This window comes from Vombatus ursinus, unplaced genomic scaffold (genome assembly GCF_900497805.2).
Source record: "Vombatus ursinus unplaced genomic scaffold, bare-nosed wombat genome assembly UNPS02014832.1, whole genome shotgun sequence".
Classification (NCBI taxonomy): domain Eukaryota; kingdom Metazoa; phylum Chordata; class Mammalia; order Diprotodontia; family Vombatidae; genus Vombatus; species Vombatus ursinus.
This window is the reverse complement of record NW_020954610.1, coordinates 69,378,711-69,391,211: the sequence shown is the minus strand read 5'-3', so window position 1 is coordinate 69,391,211 and position 12,501 is coordinate 69,378,711. Positions and strand designations below refer to the sequence as shown.

General features: G+C 38.0%; 1 pseudogene; it reads right to left on the bottom strand.

The window, feature by feature from the left end:
• Window positions 1-10,567: 10,567 nt before the first annotated feature.
• Window positions 10,568-11,988, bottom strand: LOC114025885 (annotated as a pseudogene).
• Window positions 11,989-12,501: the final 513 nt, after the last annotated feature.

The window sequence follows — 12,501 nt, the reverse complement described above, 5'->3', positions numbered from 1 at the left end:
AACATGAGTTGTTTTTGTTATTAGAGAGATAGGTTTTAGAGAGGCTTGTAAGGCATGGCCCTGGGCCCAGGGTCTCATGCAAGGGAAAGACAAGGTAGAAAGATGAGATGAGTGTTTTCCAGAATAAACTTCACAATGTTGCCTGCAGTAGGGCTGGTCCTGACTAAAGCTCCCCAGTTCCTGCAATTTGCCAGTCATCCCTTAGGACCCCCTGCCTTTGCAGGGCTGCTTGGCCTTAGCTTCCAGCTGAATTAAGCACTATTGGTAAATTTTATTATAAGAAGTCTTTGAGGTTTTTCAATGAGTCTGCCCGATTCTACTCCTAGGCAAATGACTCTTTACCCAATAGACTTGTCTGCAACAGGGTGGATAAAAGTCTTGACCAAGTAGTAGCACTTGCTTCTCTTAGCTTGACTAGTCCTATTTATTCAATGAGAGATGCCACTGGGAGTTGTGCCAGTGCTCTCAAAAATTCTAGAAAGCACAACTTTTAGGTGGAACCCACTCCTCAAAAGGGAGTTTGAAGGACTTCAAAGTGACACCTCTTTTTGATGTGAATAACTTCAATATGAGAAGCATATATGAAGTAACTTCCATTTGTAAGACTGTGCTGGGCTTTATTTCGGTTGCTTCTTATTGCTTTAAACAAGTGACTGATTCCATTAACCAGTAATTCCATAGGAAAGATCCATTGTGTCACCAACCAATGATAACTGAGCAGACCAAAGCTGAAAAGTCACTCTGGGAAGAGAATGGATGAGAAGTCAAGGTTTAGAAGTAACTGGGAACCTAGAAAACCTTACATGAGCTGATGCAAAGTGAAGTGATCAGAACCAGAAATATGTTGTACACGTTAACAGCAATATTTTACAATGAAGAACTGTGAATGACTTAGCTATTCTCAGAAATACAATGATCCAAGACAATCCCAAAAAAACTAATGATGAAGCATACTATCTGCCTCCAGAGAAAGAACTGATATTGTTTGAATACAGATTGAAGCAAGCTATTTTTCATTTTCTTTCTTTCATTCTTTTTTCTTTTATTCAAGACTTATTTACAAAATGACTAATATGGAAACATTTTTCACAACTGTACACATATAATCTATATCTGATTGCTTACCATCTCAAGGAGGGGTGAGAGGAGGGAGGAATAGAATGTGGAACTCAAAATTTAAAAAAAAAGTTTAAAATTGTTTTAACATGTAATAATGGGGAAATACATACATATATGTATATATATGTATATTTTTTAAAGAAGTAATTGGGAAGTCAGAGGATGCCATACCTCTTTCTGTCCAATATTATCTTCCTGGTCTTATTCCATAGTTCTCCTTTTCACACACACTCTGTCACAATCATATTGGCCTACAAGCTGTTTCAAAGACTTGATATTCTATTTCTTAACTCTATATCTTTGCACCATTGGCCTCCTATATGTAGAATGCATTCTGTCCTTACCCCTGCCTCACTGAATCCCTAGTTTCTTTCTCAAAGCACAGCTCAAGTATTATCTCCTACATAAGGACTTTCTTGATTTTGCCCAGGTTTTTTTTTAACATTTTCTCCCTTTTGAAATTATTTGATATGTACTACTTTTTTCATTTATTTGTTTACTTATCTAGTTACATGCTGTATCCATACCCATAACTCCTTGAGGGCAGGGACCATTATTTATTTTAATTTCAGTAGTGTGTGTATGTGCGTGTGTGTGTGTGTGTGTGTGTGTGTGTGTGAGAGAGAGAGAGAGAGAGAGAGAGAGAAAGAGAGATACCTAGTATATATAGATACTTAATAAATGCTAAATTGAATTATTGAATTAAATTGATTTAGACTTACTTGAATGGAATTGTCCAGAAGATACATTGAAGGGATTATTATTATGTTGCTCACAGTACCTTAGTTGGCCTGCTCTTGATGAGCATTTGATCCAACTCCACATGGTCTGAAGCTTAGCCGACAGAGGAAAGGACACCTCACAAATTTCCCATTATAGTTTCCATCCCTAAATTGCATGCTTAAAGCTGAATGTACCAGGGGAATGCAAATCTTTGTGGCAGAGCTAGAATATCAAAGCTGGGCAGCTGTACACAATTAGAGGAAATGTGGCTGCAGCTTCAATGAAAGATAATGCCCTTGATTTGCCCAACATTGCGTATCATTCCTGCTTTGCATGGGGTGGGGGGGGAGTTACTTTGTTTTAAAGACTTGTTTCTATAAAATAATGGCCTAATCCCAGCAAATGGCCTTAAAATGCATGTTAGCACACAAGGGGCTGTAGAAACGGCTATTTGCTTATTAAGAAAGAGCACAGAAGGGAAAGGATGGTGTAGTGAAAATAAAAAAAAAATGAATCAAAGGAACTTGGTTCAAATCCTAGCTCTGCTACTTAAAGCTATAACTAACAATTGTGGCAGCTCAAATCAATTTTTTTTAGGACAGCTTCAGCTCATCAGATATTGAACTAAGGGAGAATCATTAGACTTCAAAACCTAAGGCCTCATGCTGAGGGTTTGGAGGAGGAGGAGGGCCCCTGACATATTGCTTCACTGTGGAGAGTGTGGAAAGGAGAGAGACCAGGAGTCACTGAGGTTGTTGCTAGGGTGGCCACTGCAGGCAAAGAGAGCCGAGGAGGAAGGTACCCCTGTGGCATGGCCATTAAGACAAGGAAGCATCAATTAGATTTCAACTTTAACTAATTATTCATTTTTTTTTTTTTGGCTAGGCAATGGGGTTAAGTGACTTGCCCAGGGTCACACAGCTAGTAAGTGTTATGTGTCTGAGGCCGAATTTGAACTCAGGTCCTCCTGAATCCAGGGCCGGTACTCTATCCACTGTGCCACCTAGCTGCCCCACTAATTATTCTTAATAACTAAAATGCCTGTATGGTTGAAAAGTGCCACTGGTGCCTCTAAATTTCAATACCCTATTTGACTTGATCTACCTATAACTTTATTGCTACTTACCACTCTGTGATCTAGAACAATTCATCTAACTTCTCTGGGCCTCAGCTTCTTTAGAAAAAGGAAGAAAAGAGGGAGAGCAGGAAGGTGGAAGGAAGGAAGGAAAGAAAGGAAGGAAGGAGGGAGAGAGGGAAGAAAAGGAAAGGAGGGAGGAAGGAAGAAAGAAAGAAGGGAGAGAGGAAGGAGGAAAAACCTGAATTTGGACTTAAAGAAACTTCTAAAGTTCTTTCCAGTTTTAAATCCATGATCCTGCAAACTAATGATCCTAAAATATCACACACACACACACACACACACACACACACACACACACACAATAGCAAGGGATAGGGGGGGAAATGGATTTCATTTAAGGACTCACAACATCTGTACCCATTAATAGGAGTAGAGGAGAGAAGGAGTTTTAGCAAGTAGCCAGGGGATGTCTTCCCAATGCCTAATTTCTGAAGATGTCAGGGCCACACTAAGGATTCCCATTCAAATCAAACAGAAGGGCACAGCACGGATGGAACACAAATAGAAGTGGAACAAGGTTAGCGAAGTGTGCAGTTGGCGAGATTGATGTTGATACCCTTCACTGCCAAGTGAAATGCCAATAATGCTTGTATAGCATTTTGTGAGGGCAATGGGAGTATTGATTCCTGAGCAATAATAAAGAATGAAGCCGCTCTCTCAGGTATAAAAATATTGGCAACTGTTACAAAGAATTGACTCATAGGGGCCTGAGTGCTGGCCTATCTTAATACAAATAACTCAGGCTTCAGAAGGATTTCAAGAGCAGCCAGGCGTGGGTCCTCAGGCACATTCTCTGCTATTAATTTACCTGCAGCTTTCACAAGCCTCCCAGTCTATCTGCCAATTGGGCTGAGAGGGGCCAGAGCAAAGTGGATTGCTGAGGGCTTGTAGAGAGACAATATGAAAAGCCAGTGGGACCATGAAATTTTAACATAAAAAATATTTCAAATGTTCCAGCCAGTCTTGGCATTTTTCAGAAGATGAAGTCATGTCCATGGCATCTATTTACAACATAGGAACATTGTGTGTGCTTTTAACACATTTTACTGAGAAGTGTGGTTTCTAAGGATAACATTTTTATGATATAGCTTACCATATTTTTAAAGAAACAAAAATGTAAGTAACCAAACCTAAAGACACGCCTGGTAAAGGCACATATTTCTAATGTTGAAGGACATCATGTGTTAGGTATGAGAGTGTCTACCAGATAAGATAAGTAGAAAGAGCCTGGGGATGAGGAAATTTGGATACAGTCTTGGTCTTGCCACTAACTAGCTGTATGACCTCAAACAAGTCCCTTTGCCTTTCTGGGCAGCAATTTATTGACCTGTAAAAGAAAGGGATTGTACTAGATAAGGCCCCTTCCAACTCTTAAAGTGTTTTTCAATGTTGCTTAGTTTTATTTTGACTCTACTAATCTCTTACTAGGATGAAGCAGAACAGGCAAATTTTCAGGATGACAGAACCTTGGGCAGAGCTTCTGAGGGGACATAAGGGAAAAGGGCTTTAAAAAGTAGGTATGTATCAATTAGGGAATGGCTAAACAAACTGTAGTACATGAATATTACTGCGTTGTAAGAAATGAATGTGATTGTACAAAAATATTTATAGCAGCTCTTTTTGTGGTGGCAAAGGACTGGAATTTGAGGGGATGCTCATCAGTTGGGGAATGGCTGAACATTGTGGTGGTATATGCATGTAATGGAATACTATTGTTCTATAAGAAATGATAAGGAGGTGGATTTCAGAAAAACCTGGAAAGACTTAAATGAACTGATGCCGAGTGAAGTGAGCAGAACCGGGAGAACATTGTATACAGTAACAGCAACACTGAGATGACCAATTTTAATAGACTTAGCTCTTCTAAGCAATGTAATGATCTAAGACAATTCCAAAAGACTTATGGTGGAAAATGCTATCCACATCCAGAGAAAGAACTATGGAGTTTGAATGCAGATCAAAACACACTATTTTCCTTTTTTCATTTTTTTGTTGTTTTTTTTTTTATAGGTTTGGCTTTTTGTCTCACATAGTTTTTCCCTTTTCTTCTGATTTGTCTTTCACAACATGACTAATATGAAAATATGTTTAACATGATTGTACATGTATAACGTATACCACATTGCTTGCTGTCTTGGGGAGCAGGGAGGGAAGTGAGGGAGGGAAAAATTTTGGAACTCAAAATCTTACAAAAATGAATGTTGAAAACTATCTTTAATTGGAAAAAATAAAATACTGTAAGTAAAATAAATAAATAAATAGAAAAGAAACGAATATGATGGAAAGACAGGAATTAATGCCAAGTGAAGTACAGTCAAGAAAACAATGTACATAGAAGCTACAACAACCTAAGTGAAAAGAACTACCACAAAACAATTTCAAAGGAATAATTTTTTTTTCAAAGAACAAACTTGGCTCCAGAGAAGACATAACAGAAGAAATTATATTGCAGAGGTGGGAGATCTACAGATGTAGAACATACAATATATTTCCAGGTTTCTTGACGTATTAGTTGGTTTTACTGATTAGTTTTTTTCTCTTCTTCCCCTTTTTCTTTTCTTAAATATATATGTAATTTACTTTAGTTTAAAAATAAATATATATAAATTATAAAATAAATATAATATATGTATATGTAATAAGATAAATATATTTATATAAATAAAAATATAATAAAAATAAAACAATACATAGTTTGGTAACTATATTTCAATATAATTGGTTTTCTTTGTAATCCTATCTATACGTATAAAAACATGATTCTGAGAAGGGGTCCACAAGCTTCATCACACTGTTAGAGGGGTCTATGACACACACAAAACAGGCAAGACCCCTTGGTCTAGCTGGAGGTTCTCTGAATTTATTGTTGAGTATATGTTTTTGTGTGTTTTTTTCTCTCCATTTTTTAAAAATTTGCGTGAGGATAGTAGCTCTGAATGCAGCTACCTCTTTTCCAAGCTCCAGAGCGTGTTGTTTTCCCTTGTAACAGGACATTTGTTCCCAAGTACAACAGAGGTTTAAGCCATCAATGAACAGCACAAATATTGCCACTTGTGGTTGGAAAATATACCATTAAAAACGTAACAGATAAGATAAAGCACAAACATAACAATGAAAAAAGGAACGTTTATTACGATTCCCACAACCTTTATGTCAAATCTTAATACTTGAATATTTTTTATAATTTTCATCATTATTACTCCAGCACCCTGCCCCTGAAACAAAGACAGCTGGCTACAAGTCACTCTTAATTTTGCTTTGTTGTCAAGCACATCCTTTATTTCCACACCGAAGTGAATGCTTCATTATTGCACTGAGGTGCTTCTGGGTTCTTGCCAGTGACACCCAAGCTCTCATAAGTTTTACTAAACTGGAAAGCATCACAGTACATAGGATCACAGATCTGAGACTAGAAAGGATATGTGAACTCCCACCACCAATGCTGGATCTTAGCCTTTCACTGACTTGATATAAGGTCTCCCAAAATTGTGGCATCCAGATCAGCAAAGTCCTTCACAACCTGGCCCCTTCTTGTCTTCTCAGCCGCCTTACAATTTACTTCCTTCCACATACCCTAGGACGGAAGCCTCCTTGCCATTTCTCACATTAGACACTCTGCCTCCTAGGTCCATGCCTTCTTACAGGCTGTCCCCACACCCGGATTGCTTATTCTCCTCACATCTATCTCTTGGCTTCCTTCAAGACTCAGATCAAATCTCATTTTCTACAAGAAACATTTCCCTCTGAGATTACCTCCCATTTATACTGTATGTATCTTGCTTATACATAGTTGTTTACATGTTTACTCCATTAGTATGTGAGCTCCTTGAGTGTAGGGACTGTGATTTTTGCCTTTTTTTTTTTTAAGCACAATGCCTGACACAGTAAGCACTCATAACAGTTGCTTGCTAACTGACTAACTGTTTCTCTTTGCTGTGGTCCTCCGACACCAGATGTATGATCTTTTGGCAACCATTACTCAGGAGTACTGACTTTAAAACCAGAAGACATAGATTCAAATCCTACCTCAAATGTTTATTAACTATGTGACCTTGGACAAGTCATTTGACCCACTGGGGCCTCATTTTTCCTTATCTGTAAAATAAGGCAGTTGGTCTGGAACTCATTGGCCCCTGACATCCTTTCCAGCCTTAGGAAGAGATTTAAGTTTAAAGTCAGAGGACCTAGGTTTGAATCCCCTGAGAATCTGTGGCGCACACTCTACAAGATAGTGACATATAGTGATATATAAGGAATGATCAATGAAAGATCTATATGAACAGAAGAAGCAGAGTCAAGAAAACAGTATATTCAGTAACTACAACAATGAAAAAGGATAAAAACAATGACACAACAAAAGTAAGTGTAACAAAATTACAAAGATCAAACAGTTCTCCATTAAAGAGATATAAAAAGACACCCCCAACCCTTTAGTCAAGGTATTTATCACTTGTGCTGATTTTTTTCCTCTCTAAAAAATACTAATATGGGTTGACTCTCTGGGAAGAAGAGCACAGATGTTTAGGTTAACTATGATGACATAAAAATGGAAAACACCAATAAAAACATTTTTAAAAAAGACATTTTTTTAAAAGAAGAGAGGGAGAGTAAGGCAATACCAGAAGAAGAGATTGATATGTAAAAAGTGAAAAAAGTAAGAAAGCCCAAGGCTTGTTTGGACTGAAAAAGACCACTTCTCTACTCTTAAAGACCAGGTTAATTGTCAATTAGCATTATATGAATAAAACTGCATAAAGAATATCAATGGATAGAGCACCAGCCCTGGACTCTGGAGGATCTGAGTTCAAATCCAGCCTCAGACACAAAACACTCACTAGCTGTGTGACCCTAGGCAAGTCACTTAACCCCATTGCCTAGATCCCCCCACAACACACACACACATGCATACACATACATACACACACACACACACACATATCAAAGGAGCAAAGATCTGCTTTTTCAGAACTAAGATACAAAAACAGTAACAAAAAAAGACTTAATTGGATAGAGCACTGGCCCTGGAGTCAAGAAGACCTGACTTCAAATCCAGTCTCAGACCAAACACTTGACGCTTACTAGCTATGTGACCCTGGGCAAGTCACTTCACCCCAATTGCCTTTCAAAAAAAAGAAATACTTAAGAAGTTGGTTTCTATGACTACAGCATATCATAGTATGAAATAAATTGGATTTGGAGTCAACTTGCTCCATGACTTTGATCACGTTATTTAAACTCTCTCAGTTTCAGTTTCTTCTTTGGCAAAATGGGGATAATAACGATACTACTGACTTTATAGACCTGTGATCAAATGAAATGAAGTATAGTGCTTTGTAACTAAAAAATAATATACAAATTAAGGCATAATTTAATGATTGTTACAAAATGTTAGATATTATTTTAAAGGATCTTTCATCTCCATTGCCTGCTCTATGATATTCGACACACTTATAAGATCTTGGTTTATTTGGGTGAGCTTTCTAACTGTTGGCATCACCTTGATCATAGAATCATAAAATCAGGGGTCTTTAGAACTAGGACAGACATTAAAAGTTATCTAGTCCAATTTTCCCATTTGTAAAATGAGGAGGGATTGTGGTCTCAACTTGTGGTTAAATGTCTTGCTAAAAGTCATACAACAACAACAATAATGATAATAATAGATAGTATTTACATAGCTCTTTAAGGTTTCCAAGGGGTAGTGGACAAAGTGCCAGGCTTGAAGTAAAAAAGTCTCACTTGACTGAGTTCAAATCTGACTTCAAACATTTACTAGCTGTGTGACCCTGGCCCAGTCACTTAATCTGTTTGTCTCAGTTTCCTCATCTGTAAAATGAACTGGAGAAGGAAATGGCAAACCACCGCTATATCTTTATCAAGAAAACCCCCAAACAAGATAACAAAGAGTAGGATGTGAATGAAATGACTGAACAACAAAATTAAGATTTCCAAAGAATTTTACAAATATTAACTTGTTTTATCCTTACAACAAGCCTGGGAGGTGGAGGTTATTATTATTATCCCATTTTACACACTAAAAAAAAAAAAACTGAGGCAAACAGAGGTTAAGCGACTCTACCACGATTATATATCTGGTAAGCGTCTAAGGCTGTATTTCAGGCCTGCACAACATACGGCCATGGGCCTCTTGTGGCCCACCAAGGATTTCAGGCAGCCCACAAAAAATGTAAAGGATGTACAAGAAAGTAAAGATGTAACAAGTGCTTTGTCTATGCCCCACTTAACCTGCCTTCCAGTAGTCACTATTGTACCAGTCATGTAATTTGGTGGATGGGTTGCCACTGAGCAATCTCTCCTGTTTATCACATGACCCTTGACACCCAACCATCATTATGCTGTCTCTAAAAACCTATCTGTGGCCCAAAGAAGTTTAGCCTATTTTAATTTTGGCCCCTACCTACTGCCAAGTTGTGCAGGTCTGCTGTATTTGAACTCAGGACCTTCAGACTCCAAGTGTAATGGTCTGTGCACCGTGCCACCTGGCTGTCCATTGCTTTGACTTAAAATCCACTGGTCTGAAATCACCCTTAAACATCCAGCATCTTCCCAACTAATAAAACATATTTTTCTCCCCAGCATTCTGGAGAAATACCTATTACCACCACTACCACCACCATCCTACTCTTCTGTGTTCTAGGAATAATACCTCCTGTCCTCCCAGGGTTGAACTAGATTTATATTAACAGCAAAAACTTGTACAAAAGCAACAGCCATTAAAAGGACAAAATGGATGGTTTCAGAGGACACTTGGGTGACCTCTATGAACTGATGAAGACCAAAGTGGGCAGAACAAAGAAAAAAGGTTATGCAGTGATATATAGAGAAAAATAATTTTGAAAGACTTTATAACTCTGACCAATGAAATAATAAACTACACATTCAAAAGACTTGTAGAAGAAATATACCATTCACCTCCTGCCAGAGAGGTGATGAACTCAAAATGTAGAAGGAGAGAAGCATATAGTTTGGGGGATAGCCAACAAACAATTGTTTTTTTGTTTGTTTTTGCCAAATTATACATGTCTATAATGACATGTTTTTGTTCATTTGTTTCTGAATTTTCTGTTGTTGTTTCTGTTCATTTGGGAAAAGGGGAGTTGGAAGGACAGATTATAAATACATAGAAAAATAAATAAATTTTTTAAGAAAAACTCCAGTCTGAGCCTTTTTATATTATGGGCTCCCAGTAGAATGCAAGCTTCTGAAGGGCAGAGAATGGATCAATTTTATCTTTACCTTCCCCAGATCCTAGTACAGTGCCCCATACATAGCAGTTTCTAATTAAACATTCACTGACTTAAATATGTAATAACTTCTAGAGGGCTTTGCTAGCAAAGTTTAAGTACTGCCTGATTGGATTAATGGTTATACTTCTTGCACAGACACCGGTATAGCATAATGATGATTTGGGTCCAGAAATTTATATTAAGGAAAGAAGAGGAGAGATCGCATTTAGGAAACTGTGCAGCACTTTCAACGACCACAAATTGCTCCCAATGTGAAAACTGTGTCTAAATGAAACCCCCCCCAAAAAAAAGCAAAAACAAAAATAAAATGAAATCCAATTTAGTTTTCATGCACATTAACTATCTGTAAGCTTTTGAAAGTGGTGACAGGTACGTAAGTAACCAAGCTATGCAGTTTGTTTGGTGAATTTTCATTCTCGTTGCATTTCCTGCACAAATGCACTCGGATACATTATAGGACTCATTCCTTCTTTCCTCCTTTTCTTCTTTCCTTCTTTCCTTCTTTCCTTCTTTCCTTCTTTCCTTCTTTCCTTCTTTCCTTCTTTCCTTCTTTCCTTCTTTCTTTCTTTCCTTCTTTCCTTCTTTCTTTCTTTCTTTCTTTCTTTCTTTTTCTCCCTAACAGCTTTGTCGAGTCTGGTGTCCAAGCGTACATCTGGAGTTCCCATTTCCCTCATGGTGAATTTGCAGATTTCCTTTCAAGCCCGAGGAGCTCGCTTTTTGAAGCCTACACCATGAATACTCTTTGTGGATGTTGATGGCATACTCTTGGGTCACCGCCTCAACGATGGCAGAACATCCCTTCTTTTTCTCAGAGGGCGCAGAGGATTGTGGGAGAACCTAATACCCAGGACCCAGTTCTACTTCTGGGTCTCGTGTGCGCAGGAGTGGCAGGCGGGCATGAGAATGCTGAAACCTGTCATTTTTTAAACCATCACCCTGCTACATGGCTAAGAATTGTGAATGACCACAATTAGTGTCCTGATTGCAGTTGACACCAAAAACAATGGAGTCATAGTGAGCAGTAGTATGTACTGCTATTATATATAGTAGTGATACACTGCTATTATGTATATAGTAGTACTTTACATGACCAAAAATGGCCTAAATGCAAGAAATAGTAGAAGGACCCCCCAGAGAATGTATGACCTGAAAAGAAAATGGCAGTCCTGTAAGGGAGAGCCAATGATAAAACATGGACAGACTAAATGTTATCTGCAGATTGTAAAAAAGACCTTCAGGAAGACATCCAGCATGTAGGGTAGAACCAGTATGGAGGACATGTTGGAGGGTATGGACAAGATTTTGACAGGATGAAAAGGCATGGTTGGATTGTAGTACACAGATGAAAAGGACTGCAAAGTCAACAAAAGCAATGAGCCAATGAAGTATTTTACAGTTGGAAACATTATTCCCTCCAATGTGGCCAATTAATGACTACTTGGGTTAGCAAAGTCTCCCCAACCCACATCCATACTCTCCCACCACACCCAGACTCCCTCACCTCCACCCCCTCCTTACACACAGACACACACACACAGTGACAGGGCCAATAGAAAAAGAAAAAAGAAAGGGTGAATGGGGTTGGGAGAAACAGATAAACTGATCCAGGATACAAGTTCAAAAGCTATCATACGTAGTTTTAAATGTGCCAGAAACCTGAAAATACTTCTTCTTGATAAGCAATATGTAGGTCTCTTCTGTCTTGTCCTCTAGTTCAGAGATGTCAAATATGTGGTCCATGGACTACATGCAGTCCACGATACTCACAACTACTGTCCAAACCAGATGAAAATATAATTGAGAAATGTTTAACAAAATAAAAATACAATAAAATATAGCAATATTAAATTTTAAAACTAAGTGGCCCACAAAGATCCTTATGATTAGCAGCCTCTTTTCTATTTGAGTTTGACACCACTACTCTAGTAAGTGCCTGTCATTGACCAGGCACCTACCACCACCCTCCCAGCTGACCCCAGAGTGAGTTCCAGAATCTTAAGCTGTACTATTACTCATATGAACAGCACACAAGAAATGATTATTGATTGACTGTTAACTTTGCCTTGTAGGCAGGAAGAAGAATATATGTGTGTATACATATGTATGCATGTATACATACATATGCATGTATCTATGTATCTATGTACGTGTATTACATGTATTGTATTTATATGTTATACAATAGCTATGTGTATTATATATTTAGCTATGATTAAATATAATGATATCATTTTAGAAGTGTATGTGTGTATA